Source organism: Podarcis gaigeae (genome assembly GCF_964106915.1).
Source record: "Podarcis gaigeae genome assembly, chromosome: 15".
In the NCBI taxonomy this organism is placed as follows: domain Eukaryota; kingdom Metazoa; phylum Chordata; class Lepidosauria; order Squamata; family Lacertidae; genus Podarcis; species Podarcis gaigeae.
Window position 1 is genome coordinate 15,529,949 of NC_139692.1, and position 16,823 is coordinate 15,546,771.

Here is a 16,823-nt window from a genome sequence, read left to right on the forward strand (position 1 = left end):
TTTAAATGAGATAATTCATAAAGACCAGGCAGGCTTTCTCCCAGGAAGACATTTATTTGCTAATACAAGGAACATTATTGACATTTTGGAACTCTTGCAAACAAATATTAACACTAAAGCAGTTCTAATTTTTATAGACGCGGAGAAGGCCTTTGATAATATTTCTTGGAAATTTATGAAGGGGAATTTAAAAGAAATGGGAGTGGGGCGGGGTTTTGAAAATGGGATTGACGCGATTTACTCAGAACAAAAGGCAAAACTGATAGTTAACAATGTGGTTACAGAAGAGTTTAAGATTGAAAAAGGGACACGACAAGGCTGCCCGATTTCCCCCTTGCTGTTTATTTCTGTCCTGGAGGTGCTCTTGAACTTGATTAGAGGGGACCGGTTGGTGCAAGGGATTCAGATCGGAGTGAAACAATATAAACTTAAAGCTTTTGCAGATGACCTTGTTTTGACATTGCAAGAGCCAGAATCTAGTACAAAAAGAGTGTTACAATTGATTCAGGACTTTGGTCGGGTAGCGGGCTTTAAACTAAACAAACAGAAAACTAAGGTGTTGGGAAAAAACTTGACAGATGCAGAGTCAGAACGGTTTCAGAGAGAAACAGAACTAACTGTGGTTAAAAAAGTAAAGTACCTAGGGGTAAACATAACAGCAAAAAATCTGAGTCTATTTAAGGATAATTATGAAAAATGTTGGTCTGAAATTAAGAGAGACTTGGACAGTTGGTCAAAATTGAAGCTTTCTTTGTTAGGCCGAATTGCTGCTATTAAGATGAATGTATTGCCTAAGATGTTGTTTTTATTTCAAACATTGCAAATTGTGGATAAGACGGAGTGCTTCAGGAAGTGGCAGAGAGATATTTCTAAATTTGTCTGGCAGGGCAAAAAGCCCAGAATTAAGTTTAAGATATTAACTGATGCGAAAGAAAGAGGGGGCTTTGCCCTGCCAGACTTAAGGTTGTACTACGAAGCCGCAGCTTTCTGCTGGCTAAAAGACTGGCTACTTCTAGAGGACACTGATGTGTTAGATTTAGAAGGTTTTAACAATGCATTTGGCTGGCATGCATACTTATGGTATGACAAAGTTAAGATCAATAAGGCCTTTAAGAACCATATTGTCAGGAAAGCAGTGTTTAATGTCTGGACAAAATACAAAGACCTATTGGAAAATAAAACTCCAAGATGGCTATCACCTCTGGAGGCTAAGGCCCGAAAAAGACCCAATATGGAGGCCAAATGGCCGAAATATTGGGAAATAATAGAGAAAGAGGGTAACAATTGGAAATTGCAGAGTTTGGAAAAAATGAAAGATAAAGTGCGAGACTGGTTACATTACGCTCAGATTCAAGAAATTTTTAAAAAGGATAAAAAGTTAGGATTCCAGGTGGAGAAATCGAAGTTGGAAACAGAATTGTTAGAACCTAAGACTAAAGTACTTTCAAGAATGTATAACTTGCTGTTGAAATGGAATACACAAGATGAAATGGTTAAGTCGGCCATGATAAAGTGGGCACAGGATATTGGGCATAATATTATGTTTGAGGATTGGGAAAGGTTGTGGACCACGGGGATGAACTTCACGGCATGTAATGCTCTGAAGGAAAATGTAATGAAAATGATTTATAGGTGGTACATGACCCCAGTTAAACTAGCCAAAATATGCCATGTGCCAGACAACAAATGCTGGAAATGTAAGGAAAATGAAGGAACATTCTTTCACCTCTGGTGGACTTGTCCCAGGGTGAAGGTCTTCTGGGAAATGATATATAATGAGCTGAAAAAGGTATTTAAGTATACCTTCCTTAAGAAACCAGAGGCCTTCCTCCTGGGCATTGTCGGCCAGATGGTGCCAAAGAAGGACCGAACATTCTTTTTGTACGCAACAGCAGCAGCAAGGATACTTATCGCCAAGAAGTGGAAAACTCAAGATCTACCCACTCTGGAAGAATGGCAGATGCAGCTGATGGACTATATGCAACTGGCCGAGATGACTGGCAGAATTCGAGACCTGGGAGAAGAGAGGGTTGAAGAAGATTGGAGGAAATTTAAGATTTATTTACAAAAATATTGTGATTTGGCGGAAAGTTAAGTAGGATGTTTGATCATAAATAATTGGCCACCACAAAATCGGATCGAAATGGGATGTAAAGTGAGATTAAGAGAAACTAATTTACAGAGGATTATATTTAAATGAGTGGTTATAAAATTTGCAAATTAGATGATAAATTGCTGGGAAAAATTTATGATGATGAAAATGGCAGCGGGAGATGTGAGGAAGCCCAAAGAAGTTATGAAACTTTGTTGAGAGAAAAGAAAGGTTGTTTATTTCTGTACTTTATTTTGTAAAAACCCCTAATAAAAATTTACTAAAAAAAAAAAAAAAAGACACAGAATAGTCACCACCTTCCTCTCTCCTTGCTGAACAAAGTGTGTGGTTTCTCCAACGATTTGCTTTCTTTTTTTAAGGGTGGGTGGATGAATGGACTTGATGTAAACAAATACCTAACAGTTCTTATGGCTCATGGAAGGGGCAGGGAAGCATTCTGAGGGTGGTTAGTTGCAGATTTCTTCATTTTGTACTGCAATGTTAACAGAAACATTTCAAAAAATAACCTTAGGTAAATCTCACTGAACAATCCCAATTCCTTGCAGAGAGCTTGTTCAGAATGCTATTCTTTCTGGAGGGGAAGTTAAACATTTTCAGTGAGACCAGACAAGTTTTGACCTGCCATTATCTGTCAGACTTTTGCACAAGGTCAAGCCAATCTTTAAAATTCAAGACATGTATTATGCAGGGGGAAAGGCTCCAGAATAACCTAAGGCTTCCAGCTTCTCCATCCACCCACACAATCATCCCTATCCATCCATGCTTCTGCCTACTCATAAGTAAACCCCACGGGTTCAATGGCATTTACTCCCAGGTACATCCAGATAAGATTGCAGCCTAGGTGTTTTCTTACTTCACCAGCCTTTTCCAATGAAGTATCCCTCCTGGTTTGGAACAACACCTGCATCCAGGTGGGTTGCATTAGAAAAACTCAGCACGGTTTCTCCAGTGTGGAGCTCTGCTCCCTATGCTGGGCACATATGCTTGATGGATGGCTCTAGTGTCCCTCTATTTGTGCAGCCAAAAAGAATTATACCCTCTGTGTGATGAAGACCGACGTGTAAAGCAGAAAAGAGGTCCTGCTGTGAAGGCAAGATGTAGGTATACTGCAGGCTTTATACAAAAAGAAATAAGATAAAATAATAGCAACCCAACTTAAAGGACTCAAGCACAGGATCTCAGAAGGGATCTGGCTGGCCATTTCTAACTATGCAGCAGAGAGTGCTACAATTCCCCCAACAATATTAGTTGCATAAAGAGGGAATTTCAGCATGTGCTACTGGTCAGTTCACCATTACCCTTTTAAAATCCTCTGCTGGATCGGAGGCGGGAGGTGGAGGAGAAAGCTGCAACATTGCCCAAACCGTTTCCCTGCCAGCTTTTCCCCCACCTTCTGTCTGGCATGGGGAGAGTCTTGCTCATTAGAGGGAGAACTGCTGGGGAAGATTGATTCAGCAATGGCTGGAAAGGGGCGAGGGGACTCTGCTCACTGTCTCTCGGCTGCAATTCTTTGTTTGCCACATTTATATATTAGGGACGGTCAAATCTGTCTGTTTCACATTTGTGTCCCTTTTGGATCCACATCTTCACTCCTCATTCCATTTCATTTTGTTTCCACATTATTAATCAGTGAGGTTCTTTCTTAATCATTTGAAAATACACATTTAAATCTCTGTTTACGTGTGGGTTTTCTCTCAATATATGTAATTGACTGTGTAGACCTGTGCATGTCTCCTGGGAGGTGCTTCCCACGGAGTTCAAATTACACTCCTGTTAATTACCCCTCATTTCTCTCCATCCCCTGCATCCTCTTCCCCAAATATCTGTTCTGGAAATTTGGAGGACACTTCTGAACAATTATTTGGGGGCACTAGGGGGCTTCATGGGGAGGGTTAATTGACAGAACTTGCCCCCTACTCCATTAGCAGACACCAGCATTCAGATATAGCCCTATTTGGCCCCTGGTGCTCTCCCCAGATCATACATCTCAATGCCTTCCTCTGGGGCATTTGTCTGCCTGGCAATACTGCCTCCTGGAGAGATGTGTGGGTAGAAACCTCTGATTTTATGTGCCTGGAATGTAACATTTTGCACCAAGGAAAGAGTCTTGCCTGTTGCTTCTTCAGCTTTTGCTTCTAACCACACTCACCCCCGGCACGTGGCCCCTGGAAGGCTTCCCCGTTGGATAACGTGGCCCACATCTGTAGCCATTCACCCCTTGGATGTAGCCTTTAATGTGCACCCCCTCCCACCACCATAATGTTGTTGTTGTTGTTTAGTCATTTAGTCGTGTCCGACTCTTCGTGACCCCATGGACCAGAGCACGCCAGGCACTCCTGTCTTCTACTGCCTCCCGCAGTATGGTCAGACTCAGGTTATTAGCTTCGAGAACACTGTCCAACCATCTCATCCTCTGTCGTCCCCTTCTCCTTGTGTCTTCCATCTTTCCCAACATCAGGGTCTTTTCCAGGGAGTCTTCTCTTCTCATGAGGTGGCCAAAGTACTGGAGCCTCAGCTTCATGATCTGTCCTTCCAGTGAGCACTCAGGGCTAATTTCCTTAAGAATGGATGCGTTTGATCTTCTTGCAGTCCAATACACAGTTTAAATGTGTGCTTCATCCCCATGTTCTTATTTTTAAATGTGTATTTCCCTTCAAAGCATGTGTTTAAACTGTTTATTTTGACATGCTGAAACTGCCAAGAGCTGTGTCACAACATTCAGAGAAGTGCAAAATCCGGTGGGATGGCTAAGCTCCGATCAGTGTTTTAGTTCGAGACTGTGGCTCAGGACTTTTGGTATGGAAATTCCTAAAGGTAGAATTCCTCAAGCATTCCTGCCTCATCCTTCCTACTACCGCTCTAGAGGCAGATTGCCAAGATGGGAGTGCAATACAGCAATAGGACCTTTGCAAGAGTAGGTTCCTTATTAATCTACTTAAACATGCACATCACACCTTTCTCTCTCTCTTTTTTTTGAAAATAAACCCATGTAACAGTGATTAAAAAGATTTCCAAAAACACTAATAAAAAAAAATATTGCATCTGTCTTTCCATCATTTTTTAACACCAAGTGTTCAAAGCATATTAAAAAAATCTGCCATGAAATTCTGTTTGGAGAAGAATGTTTTCATCTGTGTGTACCAATTCTTGTGTTGATTTATCAACAGATGCTCCAGCTGTCCTTATTTTCCAATGACAGTCCCATTTTTCCCTTACCAGTCTCCTATAAATCTGAAGTATTATTGTGGCCTGTTCTGGATGAAACATTTTAAGAAGGATGGAGATGGTAGAGGCAGATCCACTAGGGCAAATGGGGCACTGCCCCACAAACCCCAGTCTGCCCTCAGACAACCCCTGCCTGCCTGCCTTCTTACTTAAAACAACTAATCCAAAAGGTGGTCCTTTCCATTAGCTTCCTTCTCTTTTGCCTTAGTGTTGCCTTGTAGGACTCAAGCTGGAAGAAGGATGGGAACAAAACAGGAAATAGCTGGCTCCGCTTAGACTGCATCCACATGGCAGTTTTTTTCCATTTCCCCAACTGTCAATTTCTGCATTATATTTGAGCATTCAAATGAAGTAAATGCCACTTCCAGAAAACAAATGAACACAGGGCATATTTAGTACTCATTTCCATGTTATTTGATTCCAGGGGGTGGGGGGACAATTTGCAGTCGCCTTAACCTGGAAAAACACAGCTGTAAAGTGACAAAATTTGGGGTTCAGTTCTATTATCAATCAATCAATCAATCAATCAATCAATCAATTAAATGTGTATACATTTTTCTGCAGCTTTCATGGGAGAATCATGGGTGAATATATGTTCAGAAAAGGTGGGGGAGTAGCAAGATTGGCCATTGACAATGAATGAAATTTACATGCCAGTATATCAGTAAAAGGGACGCAGGTGGCGCTGTGGGTTAAAGCCTCAGCGCCTAGGACTTAGCGATCGAAAGGTCGGCGGTTCGAATCCCTGCGGCGGGGTGCGCTCCCACTGCTCGGTCCCAGCGCCTGCCAACCTAGCAGTTCGAAAGCACCTCCGGGTGCAAGTAGATAAATAGGGACCGCTTACCAGCGGGAAGGTAAACGGCGTTTCCGTGTGCGGCTCTGGCTCGCCAGAGAAGCGATGTCACGCTGGCCACGTGACCTGGAAGTGTCTCCGGACAGCGCTGGCCCCTGGCCTCTTGAGTGAGATGGGCGCACAACCCCAGAGTCTGTCAAGACTGGCCCGTACGGGCAGGGGTACCTTTACCTTTACCTATATCAGTAAAAAGCCACAGTTCTGTAGCACAGCAGGTGCTGCAGTGTGAAAGGAATATTAGAAAGCAGGACAGAGACACCAACAGTATAATCAGGAAAACTAACATAGTATTCCCCACATCTGAATGAATCCTTATTAGTGCCTCTAGCTCCACCTACTATTGGACTCTCTGCCTTCCACCTCAGCAGCTAACACTGTATGTAAACAACCCAAACTGTGTTCAGAGGAGGTCAACTAGGATTGCTGGGGTCATGAAATTAAGGACTATGCCGATGAGGAGCAGTCGAAACATCAAATCATGCTTAGATGACAAGAAATCAAGGAAAGGTGTGATAGCCATCTTCAAATATCTGAATAGCTGCCCTGCCGAGTAGGTTTTCTTTCCGTTGCTCCAGAAGACAGGACTGGAACCAGGACAGGTTGGAAGCTGCAAGGAAGTAAATTTTGTCTATATATTAGGAAAAGCTTCTTAAAACATTCCAGCTACATTACAATTAGGGACGCAGGTGGCGCTGTGGGTTAAACCCCAGAGCCTAGGACTTGCGGATCAGAAGGTCGGTGGTTCGAATCCCCGCAACGGGGTGAGCTCCCGTTGCTTGGTCCCTGCTCCTGCCACCCTAGCAGTTCGAAAGCACATCAAAGTGCAAGTAGATGAATAGGTACCACTCCGGCAGGAAGGTACCTCCGGCGTTTCCATGTGCTACTCTGGTTCGCCAGAAGTGGCTTAGTCATGCTGGCCACATGACCCGGAAGCTGTAGCTCCCTCAGCCAGTAAAGCGAGATGAGCGCCCCAACCCCAGAGTCGGCCACAACTGGACCTAATGGTCAGGGGTCCCTTTACCTTAACTTTACATTACAATTAGTTCTATCTTATCTAAACCCCAAATCTGCCTGAATATATCTAAATAAAGTTATTTTGCCTGTGTCCTATCACAATCTGTGCTCTATCATAGTGCCACTTTGTGGAATGAAGATAAGAATCTTGATGAACCAAGCCAATGGCCCATCTAATCCCAGCATCTTCTCACAGTGGCCAACCAAATGCCTTTGGGAACCCTGCAAGCTGGACCTGAGTTTAAAAACAATCTCCCCACTGTACTGGATATAGTACACAACCATTGATAGCCTTATCCTCCTTATCCTTTTTCCTGTGTTTTGTGATCTATAAATAGCAGTTCTAGGGGAAGGGGTATGAGACGAAATACTGAGCATCCTTCCCCCCCCCCCACCCCAGCCCCAGCATTTTAGCCATCATTAAATGAAAAGGTGATGTCTAATTCTGACCAGTGATCCCTTCAGAGCAGAATATAGTCTTTTGATACCTGCTGTGCTAGCTGCTACCTTTAAGCTGCTTTTACAGGTGCTTTGGAAAGGGTTACCTGCTCATGAGGATGTTGCTTAAAAGGAAGGCATATGGGGACACAATTCATGTCATGTCAGGGGGTCCCTTTGAAGATTTCAGCAAGAAAAGTGCTGTGAGGAAGCAAACAGAGATGCGCTAGGAACAAATGGAGAGAATGGCAGGGGAGAAACATGTTCCTTTGGCACTGAACGGCAAATGCCTGTAGAACAGCAGAGAATGTCTGTGGAACGCTGTGTTTTCAAATTTTATGTAGTTTGGCATATATGGTTTTCTCCGGAAAAATCCTCCCAATTTACTTTCTAGTTCAACAAGTAAAGGGGGGGGGGAGGAAAACATCCAAATGTTCCATGGGAAATACATATAATTTTTGAAATTTGCAGATCCACTGTACAACATACTATCATAGGTATCTGTCTTATACTAAGGCAACCATCCATCCAGGTCAGTATTGTCTACACTGACTGGCAGTGGTTGTCTGGGGTTTCAGGCAGGGGATCTGCCAGTAGGTCTTGTATTTATTTCATAAGATTTGCACCCCACTTGATTGCAAAGCTGTTTACGAAAAGTGGTTTATCCACCTGCAGAATTGAGAGGCTCACTTCAAAAGTGTCTTGGTCCATAGAGACAAATGAGGCTGAGAGGGAAGTCTAAAAAATGTACTGGATTGATGTTTGCCAGGTCCAGGACTTCTGGTGGCTCTTGTAAGAGTTGCATAGAAACCAGGTGAGGCTTTTTCTATTCAAATAAGGCAGTGCTATGAAGAGAAGTACCTGGCAACCTTTTCTCTTACCACAGTGCTATCCTACATGCTCTCACTTATTTCAATGGAACTGAGTCTTTAATAAAAATGTAGACCTGGTATGGGGAACCTTTGACTCTCCACAAGTTGCTGAACTACATCTTCATCTTCTATCAACCTTGGTCATTGGCTGTGCTTGCTGGGGCTGATGAGAGTTGTAGTTCAGTAGCATCTGGAGAGCCAAATGTTGCTCCTGTCCCTGGTGTAGAGAACTGCAGCTGCTGCTGAGTGAAATCACCCATTTTCATGGTTCACAGACCACAACATGCAGCTGATTTTTCTGGGAGGCTAACTTCGTACATTGGAGAGTCTCTACAACAAAAGCCACTACTGCAGCCTGGAGCTCATCATGGTGTCTGCAATTGTAATGCACTGTGCCCACCTTCCCTGCCATTGTAATGCACTGTGCTTGATGCTGTGTGGTTTTTAATTGTATTTCTATTGCTTCTTTTATTTTTTATGTTGTATTTTATCGTAATGCAATTTGAATTTCACAGAATTCAAATTGAAACAGAACGAAATAATGCAAGAAGCAATAATGAAAATACAATTACAATCCACGTGAATTTTCAATTCAGTCATGCTGCGGGCCTTTTTGCATTGCAGGAGGTTGGACTAAGTGATCCTTGGTGATCCCTTCCAGGTCTACAGTTCTATGAAATGGAACCACTGGTGATCCATTGACTACAGTTTGGGAACCCCTGTTCTAGGAGTGAATAAGCAGGCCAGATTCTGCAAACTATTCCCAGTCTTAAGGGACGATTTCTCAAGAGCAGCTCCCAGTATACATTTTGTTTGTAAAAAAATAAAATAAAACCCACACACGTACACAACAGGATAAATAAAAAACACTGGAAGCGGTATCTGGCTACCCAAGCAACAGGTGATTAACCTGAGCTGAGAACAGAGGTGTGGTATTGTCTGTGAGATAGGCTTTAAAGAGTGAAGCATCTTGCTTCATGCAGGCTACTTGAGGAATATATGAAAGCACTCAAAATCTCCTTGTTGCATAGCTGCATTCAACACGTTTCACTAATCCTTTATTAAAACGCTGTCGCTCTTCTAATTCTCCTTCAGGTCTGAAACTTTGCCACGGGAAATGTCATCTTTGGAGATGCGGCAGGAAAGAAAGAAAAGCAGTTGTTTTTTTATTATTCTCAAACACCCCCCTCCTCCCTGTTGTTGAAATTAGAAAGTCCTTCTTGTATCTATGCTTTGTGGGATAAAAGAAAAAGAGGAAGAACGAGGTGCACCGGCTTTTAAATTGCATGCTTGGCTCATAGCTGTACATTTTTACTTTTTAGTAATCTCAGCTGTCATATGTTCACCGTGAATCTGTAATTGGGGGCTGGAACAGATGGCAAAAGCTTAAAATGACATATACTGGCAGCGCTACCTTGACAGAGTGCAGCAAGAATATACTGGGAAGGAGTCAGGGTATATGAGAGAGAGCAATATACATGGCAGGGGATTCAGTTACATTATGGAATCCAAGAATGAGGAAGAAGCTATTCCCGCCATCTGTTTTAACCTCTTCCCTTGTAATAGGGGAATCCAGGGCCCACCCACCCAGTTTACAGACTACAGCAGAGCAGCAAATGCCTTACACTTTCTGCCCATGCCCATTCACCACACTCATTGGGACTAGTTATGTCGCATTCTCCTGATGCCCTCTTGGCATTGCCTCACCTGCATTGTGAAACTCCCTCCCATTTAATATTAGGCAAGCATGTATGCTGCCATCCTTCAGGTGTTTGCTCAAGCCCTTTCTGTTCACTCAGGTTTTCCTGAAGCATGACTCCCAAAGAGCCAGCATGGTGTAATGGTTAGAGTGTGAGACTAAGGCCTGGGAGACCAGGGTTCTAGTCCCCCCTTGACCATGATGCAAACTGTGTCAACTTTTCCCTTTTCTTGCAAGGAATCCTATTTGGAACAAGGGAATTTCCCTTAAAAAAAGGGAACAGTTGACAGCTATGTGTGTGACCTTGGACCAGTCACAGTCTCTGAGCCTAACCTACTTCACAGGGCTGTTGCAAGGATAAATTAATGCTTATGTTTCCATCCTGGATACTCGACCATCTGAAAGAACATGCGACTTTCAAATGAATAGTCACTGTTCCACCAAAACATTTAAAACAAGTGTTAGCAACCTTTGGCCCTCCATATGTTGCTGAAGTACAACTCCCATCATCCATGGCCATTGACATTGCTTGCTAGTGCTGATGGGAACTGTGATTCAGCAACATAATGGAATGCTAATGGTTCCCCAAATATGGTTTAAAGGGATGAGCCACAACTCAGTGGAACAATACACATTTTGAATGCAGAAGGCCTGTCTCCTAAGTTCAATTCCTGGCAGGCCCATGTGGAGCTCAGAAGAGCTTTTGTCTGACTTCCCTGACCTCTGCTGCCACTCCCAGCAGAGAATACATAGCAGGGTCTGATGAAGAAATGTTCTGAGTCTGTATAAGGCCTTTATAATTTTCTGAGGAATTATTTCTAGACTTTGCTGAAAAACCTCCAGAGAAGGTGATTCCTTTTGGTAGACTTGAGAAGGGACCACAGTTCAGTGGTACAACACATGCTTTGAATGCTGAAGGTCCCATGTTCAGCACTCAACATTTCACATTAAAAGGAAAGACCTACCCCTGAGAACCCAGAAATCCTCTGCCGGTCTGAGCAAACAGCACTGGCCTAGACGAACGAATAATCTGAGCTGGAATAAAGCAGATCCTTGAATTGGACTTCTTTCCAATTTATAACCTATAACTCTCTTCCAAGCATGCAATTCCATTTCTTCTTGCCCTGTCATTTCTGTTTAATGTGCAGCTAGCAAAGTCAATTCACAGGAGCTCATGCATTCTCAAAGCACCATCCAGCTTGTTAGTAGCTATTCTTGATGTCCACTTTGTGTCACTGCTGTGGATATATAAGACATGTCCCACACTTGTTTGCATCTACATTCTGGATTAAATCGAAAGCTCCATCTGCCTTGGCTTGCTGCGCACCAGCCTTGTCTAATGATCAGTTCAGCAAAGTCCAAATGCCACAGCCGGGCAAGCCACAGTCTGGTATCTGGATAGCTGAGTTGGCTGCAAGAAGAAAGCAGGTTATTGTTGTTGTTGAGGACACATATATTCTCCAGCATAGCACCAAAGAAGTGTTAATCCTAAATTAACATAAGGGATTATAGATAGAAGGAAGTGGGAGTAGGATTCTGTTCAAAAACTTCTGAAGTCAGCAATTGGGCCAGATTTTGAAGCTGGAACAAATAGGACAAATCAGGGCCAAGGTAGGCCGTGTGTTAGATGTGTGATGATCTCATTTCACGTACTTGTCTGGGGGTTAAAAAAACCCACACACACAGCAGGAATGGGGCTCTCTAATCATATTGAGAATCACTGTGTCCAAAGTGGAGGCCTTAACCCAGGATACAGAGCCTCATGCCCTGCTGGTCCTCTCCATCTGATTCTCAGAACTCTCCCCAGACCATACCTCTCACTGGACCTCCCGAGGTGCTTTTGCCTGCCTCGGATGAGTTCTTGAACTACAATCATGCCTCTTGCTTTGCTGGATGGGGAGCTATGTGGAGGTAGAAATTTATGACTTTGGCCTGTCTGAAACTTAGTCTGCTGTACAGAGATGAGAGTCACAGATGTGACCCTCATCTCTGTTGCTCCACCTACTTTTTGCTTCTGGTCCTGCTCACTGCTGGCATGCAGTTCCTGGAAGGTTGTCCACAATGAAATGCAACAATCATGTTGAAAACAAGGTCTCCTGGGTTAACCATTCCCCTTGCATCACAGCATTGACAAAGGGCAGCTTCTCTCCCAAGGGGAATAGCAAGAAGGCAACTTTTCATAGGGACATCCATCCCATGTGTTGTGTTCCAGATCTGATCACTACATCTACTTTTTTACTGTTTATTTTTTTTTAAAGAAAATATTAAATGTGATCATGCATATTGCCTACTTAGGTCCTGAGATGCATTTATTTCCTCTTGCGTAAGTCTGCATCATTTCTGAACCACCAAGTAAAAGTCAACCCATCAGTCATTAGGGATGGGTGAGTGGATGAATGAATCAGTCTGTTTCTAGACTCCGTCAGTTTTGCATCTCTTCATTCATAAGCCCATTCTATCCAATTTCTGCATTAATCTGTGTATTAAAAATAATCTACATGAAACTTCATGTAGACATAAATATTTTGAAAATATTTCCCCCTCAATGTGCATGATTTTAAGCATACTTTGTCACCAAATAGGCATTTCTATATACAGTCATACCTTAGAAGTCAAACGGAATCTGTTCCAGAAGTCCATTCGACTTCCAAAGCATTTGAAGACTAAAGCGCAGCTTCTGATTGGCTGCAGGAAGTTCCTGCAGCCAATCAGAAGCTGTGGAAGCCCTGTCAGATGTTCAGCTTCCAAAAGAACTTCCATAAACTGGAACAGTCACTTCCAGGTTTTGATCATTTGAGAGCCAAAACCAAGGTACGACTGTACATTGATCCCATTCACGTTGGGTTTCCTATTCTGTTAAACGACTATGAATAGTCAGGCACCTCTTTCAAGTCATTGTGCTGAATACATGAACACCAAGAGGTTGGACTCAGAGATGTATGTGGTGTTGGGTGAAGATCCAGTCCACATGGTCTGTTTCTGTTGAGTACCTTTGAGGTATGGATGATATCTGAAAAGTGCTTTTATCTCATAGAGTTCACTAACAGTCACCAAGATCAGAGCTAGGCATAAGGGGAAGAAATTTGATTCACTTCACTTTTTAAAGGCAAACCTACCCAGTCTGCACTTTCTAAAACAATACATGAACAATACACAGCCATCCTTCAAAAGCCACACTTTGGCAAATTTAGCAATGCAGTTCTTCAGCCCAAGCAACGTGAAAATGCATTATATTTGGCTGGGTGGGTGGGGAGTTGCTTTGCAAAAATCTGTATTCGGCAAAATCGGGTTTTTTGAAAATGGTTAGGAGAAATTTGCAGTAGAACACTGAGGACTCTTTAAAAATAAATAAAGAAATCACAGGTGGATGTTGAAATGTGCAGACTTGAGAGTCAGGAAGGAGAAAGTGAAAGAAAACAAAGTAGATAGATTTCCTTATACTGAATCAGAGCCAACCCTGCTACATAGCTTTTCATCGTTGTCTGCACATCTCCACCTGGTTTCCTTGTGTGATTCTAGGATGAGATACATCTTTATTTTTGCTTTTAAGTTTGCAGCCAAGAAAGAGAATGTTGAGAATTGGCTGTGATAGCTAGATAGCTAGATACATATATACATTGATGATAAAAAATATGGGCTGCTTTAATTTGACTATGGATAAATCCTGCAGCTCCATTACATTCAAGGTCTTTCCAGACCAGTCTGTGCTCAACCTTTCTCAGCCGGCCCTTTCCACGTGAATTTCAATTATACCACTTCCACTTTTGTACTAGTTTTCTGCCATAAATATGGCAGAGGAGACACTTCCATTATGAGCCTCTGACTTCCAGGAATTGAATGAACAGAGCTGGCCAAAACAAATTCAAAGAAATCAACCCACTGTATCTTGTAATGAACAGATTCAAGAACAAAATCACTGACCTGGGTCATTCTGTGGTAGCTTGCATTACAACAAAGGAAAGAAAATGTGAAATAACATTTTGCTTTGGAAGGTTGGATTCCTACAGCCCCTGGAAGGGCATTGTAACCCCCTCCCATTCCTGCTGTCATGGAAACATCCACAGCCATGGTCCTTACTGACATCAGAGGTCTGATCTTGGTGGGGGAGGATTTGGTTTGGTTCACACAACCCTTCCTAAGCTGCACTTTCTGAAACAGTGTACAAAACGAAATGCCACTATTGCAAACGCACCCTTCCCCAAGTTTTGAGATGCAGATTTCCACCCCCAAAATGGATTTAAATTGCATATATTGGGAAAAGGTGTCCATAAAAATGGATGCATTAGTGAAAATAACATATGAAAACATATTATATTAGAGGAGAGAATGTTTTTGACAGTGTGTATGTTAAACAAAATGGCGTGCAACAGTTTATATAGAGGAGAAGAAATGGGTACTCAAATGCTGATAAATTTTCATGAGTACATTAGAAAAAAAACAACAATAGTAAACTGACGCACAAGCATGGGAAACGGAACTTTAGAGGGAGGAAAAATGGGGAACTGGGGGAAACTGACTTTTTTGGAATCATCCATTTCTGGTAGGGGTATTCACATGTTATAGTCAACAAGTGTACAATCTGTATTCACAAAGAGAAATTGCACAAATCAACAAAGGCTCACTCTTTCACACAAACACTTGAACATCTGTAGAAACAGATGGTACCTGTGTTTAATATAACATGTGAACAGATCTTAGTGTCAGGTTGGTTTGAGGGCATATGGAGGGAGTGTCAGGAAATGGCTTCAACCCAAAGGATCCCAATCTATTCAACATGCCCCCAAACAAAGAAGAGATTTAGACAAGCTCGTGGCTATGTCTAGATCTCCCCATCTTTTCTCTTTCCCATTGCTGAGTCTTGTGTCAATGTTGTTTGGTGAGGATCATCTACATGTGTAAATAGCAACTTAATGCTGCTGTCATCAAATCATGAACATGCACATGTGAACAGGGTTCTAGAGGCCTTTGCACCACACACTTTGTTGATAGACACACAATATTTGCATTATCAGTATTGGGATGAACAGGAATGGCTTTTTAAAGATTAGGCTACAATGGCCTGAGCCCACAGGGGATTTGCCCAATGCCACCCATTGTGAGTAAAGATTTTGCAACATTTTCATTCATCCTGGCCTTCCAAGCCCAGTAGTTGAGCCATTGCACCACATGAGAGATCTAGACAAGCATTCTAAATGTATTTCTGTCGTGATTTCCATAATAAAAAACCCATTCCTTGCATATTGAAGCTTCAGTCATGTACCATTTACTTACTCATAAATCCTTCTGACATCAGTGGGACTTATACATGTATTAATGATGGCAGTGTGGTATCCTTACATTGTGAATTAATGACCTAGATATTAACCAACACTGGTCTCGGGGATGGGTGGGTGGAATCACAGTACTGTTTAAGGTTATATTACAAGCTGAATATGATGTATGTGTGTTGTCTACACTCTCGGTATTCTTGCATTTTTGGAATAGAAACCAATGGGACTTCAGCCCAAACAACGGTATTGAGGTTACCAGGTATTCAGGATACGTCTTCCAATGTAGCAAAACTTGTCTCATCATTGAACTCCATACAAATATAAACTACTGATAGCTGTGGCAGTGGAAAATGATCAGAATGGATCTTTTTTATTATAAGCTAAGTTAAAAAGTTAATTTGCAATGTGTGAACCATTAACCACAGTGACCCCTTTAATTAGACTATGGCATTTGCTCTCACACCCCAAATGGGAGCCATATGTTCTTTCCCATGAACTCTGTAGACTTCTGTGAGATCATCACTTCCATACCATAATAGTTTACTCCTTCCATGAGACTTCTAGTCCAATAAAGATACCTTCAGTAATTAAACTTCTCTCTTTCTCTCACAAATGGATCCAAGCTTAGGCAGATCAAGATGAGAGAGGGGGGGACATGTCTCATTAAAAAAGATAACTTTTGTGCCAAAACCAGGACCCCTGACCTATTGGTACAATTACTCAAAGCTTAATATGGTTTATGGCTCACTTGAGTCCCCATCCATTGTGACCTAGTAAAAGTGCTGTACTTTAGAGAAACCTCTCTAAAGGTCAAATGATTGGGAAGGCAAATTGCTTAGCGATGAACAATGTATTTACTAGAGGTGTTGCAAAAGGAAAAGAGGGAGTTGTAAAACCTGGAATTACATTTGGGATCATTTTCTGTTCTCAACCTGCTTTGAATGCTGTAGAGGCACATAATAATGGCTTATGGATATAAATGTAATGCGTTTGGCGTTCATATTGGATTTCTGCTGTGGCTTGTGAAGTGGAATGCTAGTAGGAACTGCTAGTAGTTTCTGCTGGATGATCAAGGAGGGATGGGAGTTCTTATCGTTGCCAGAAATTAGTGGGAGGTGGTGCTTGAGGAAATGGATACATCACTTAGGGCTGGATGAATCTGTCAATTTCAGCTTCTCATATTCTCCAGTCTTAAATTCACTTCACAACATTTCTGCATCTGGTTGCATTTTTAAAAGTCTTCACCAAAATCCACCAGCATTTTAGTGTCCATTTCTCTTAATATACACATGTTTTGCAAGCACTTTGGACTGACACGGTGCCTGTTTGTGTGCTGTTT

The 16,823-nt window shown here is 42.3% G+C and overlaps 1 long non-coding RNA gene across 2 annotated transcripts in view; it reads left to right on the plus strand.

Annotated features, from left to right (window-relative positions):
• Positions 1-13,013: 13,013 nt before the first annotated feature.
• The window catches only part of LOC310832269, a 40,489-nt gene continuing 36,679 nt past the window's right edge, over positions 13,014-16,823 (plus strand). For both annotated transcript variants that reach the window (XR_014558226.1, XR_014558227.1), the window contains exon 1: positions 13,014-13,211. This is a non-coding gene — a long non-coding RNA (uncharacterized lncRNA). The remainder of the gene's footprint in view (positions 13,212-16,823) is intronic.